Source organism: Triticum urartu, unplaced genomic scaffold (assembly GCF_003073215.2).
Source record: "Triticum urartu cultivar G1812 unplaced genomic scaffold, Tu2.1 TuUngrouped_contig_7285, whole genome shotgun sequence".
Classification (NCBI taxonomy): Eukaryota; Viridiplantae; Streptophyta; class Magnoliopsida; order Poales; family Poaceae; genus Triticum; species Triticum urartu.
Genome location: NW_024118116.1, coordinates 15,183 through 17,231, shown reverse-complemented (window position 1 = coordinate 17,231; position 2,049 = coordinate 15,183). Strand labels below are relative to the sequence as shown.

Genomic DNA, 2,049 nt, shown 5'->3' with positions numbered 1-2,049 from the left:
TATGTCTACATACACATCCATTTGTGGTAGTCCATTTGAAATCTAAAAAAGACAAATATTAGGAACGAATGGAGTATAAGAGTACACATGGAGATATATACCCAGCATGGTCTACACCAAAAATGTGCTGGACTAGTTAGCACCGGATGCTCACAACGCGATGACCTGAGTTCGAATTATGTCTTAAACTTTATATAGGATGGGTCTATTCTAACAACACCCCTTAAGAGTCTTATTCTGCACACAATTCTTTATTCTGCTGACACCTTCGACCCCGCCCTCATTCTCACCTTCTTCCTCTCTCCTCCCCACTTCCCCTCCTAAAACACCCGACGCCTCCAGACACCACCAACAGCGCCCTCGCCGCCCCACCTAGCCCACTCCCTTCCACGACCGGTGCGTCCCCACCCCCCCCCAACCGCCTGCGCGGCCCCGTGTACCACCGCGCTGCCCACCACCTCCCACCGAGCCGCCCGGCCACCACCACCCAGCGTGCCGGATGCTGATCTGCCCCGCCGCCACGCCGGACAGCCATAGCAGCACTGGCCCGGCGCCACCCCTCCTAACTGGCCTTCTTCAAGAGCCCGGCGACGCGCCACCACAGCCAAGCCCGCCCCACGCACCGCCCATGCTAACTCCATCCACCTCGCCCCGCCCCCGGTGAATGCCCTTTCTTCCCTGCACTGGAGCTCCCTGCCGGCCGCATGGCCTGCCTGCGATTTTGTTCCTCCCACCTTCTCGATCTAGCGCCAGATCCGTCGATCCCGGCAGGGAGCCTTTCTCGATCCACGCGCCAGATCCCCCCTCTGCTCCTCTCCCCTGCTCAGCCACAGGGCCCGCTCTCATGTCCACCGATCATCGTGGACTTCCTCTTTGGAGTGAACTGTATGCGCAGCAAGCTGTGCCGCCAGTGGAGACGCCAGCAACCTCGAAGCTCTGCTCTCTGGGGGAGTGAGCTCCTACGCATCGTGGTTTCCTGCTAGGCCCTGACGACCAGCTCGTCTTCCACGACGACCGGAGAGGAAGTCCACTTCTTGGAGGAGCACAAAGAAAGTTCTACTTGTCGGAATCAAAGGATTGAATGTGCGGTGCAGTCCGATCCCATGAGCAGCGCGCCACGCGCCCTCCTATGGCTGCGCTCTCCCGCATTTGTAAGTTGTTCTCCCAGTGGTCTTGCATTCTCCTACTATTGTAGTCCATCCTACAGTACGCATTGCCCCCACCTGTGTTAAGCTCCGGCTCCCCTGGATGGAGCTCCCACTGATGAGGTTTTTTTAAGATGTAGTGCGGCAATGCGGCCGCGTGCAGCTCAATGGCATCATTTCTGCAGTCAACGCGGCCGCGTGCGGTTCCATGGCGTCCTCTTTCAATCCCACCACCACTGGGCTTCTCAGGTGCTCGGCTGTCCAACGTGTGGATGGGTGCGGTATGCAGTTTACTTGGTGTCGGCAGGAGGTTCTCTAGCTGGCCGCTGGGAGACCTTTGCGGCTGAAAACAATTTGGAGTTCATTTTTGCGGTGAAGTGCATATGTAAAAGTACAGAATGGGCGTGTGTTTTGGAGAAGCTCATTTTTTTGCATTTAAAAAAAGGTTATGCATTGTGGAGTGCACTTAACTTTCAGGGTGCATGCAGTGCAGTAGGGCAGCCCATGCAGTGCGGCACTCACGGTCGTGTGTGTTGCTGAAGCGCTGGTCTTCTTCTCTGATTTTTTATACTCATGAGTTCACAGTTTTATTTGGTGCAGTTCAATGCTTTGATCACGGAACGAAAACTGTGCCTATAACAAATTGTTGTGTGCAGCGCACTTCTTTTGGGATGAGAGAAAACATAAGTGCAAATGTGATCCACTAATTATTGTTCTTACGGTTCAGTTAACTATATTTTGCATTAATGGTTTCATTTTTCAAGCATGGGTTGATTCCAACAAGCATTGATGGTTCATTTTCAAGAGAAAAATGGATTGATGCAGCCCACTTCTAGGAGTCTTGTGGTTCACCGGCACCGCATTCAATAAGGAAGAAACAAAGTGTCTTTATCAGATAGATGTG

At 53.3% G+C, this 2,049-nt stretch overlaps 1 long non-coding RNA gene across 1 annotated transcript; it reads left to right on the top strand.

The window, feature by feature from the left end:
• Nucleotides 1-273: 273 nt before the first annotated feature.
• LOC125531501 lies at nt 274-1,766 on the top strand. Its single transcript, XR_007293280.1, has 2 exons — nt 274-1,151; nt 1,286-1,766. It is a non-coding gene; the product is annotated as an uncharacterized LOC125531501 (long non-coding RNA).
• The last annotated feature ends 283 nt before the right edge of the window (nt 1,767-2,049 follow it).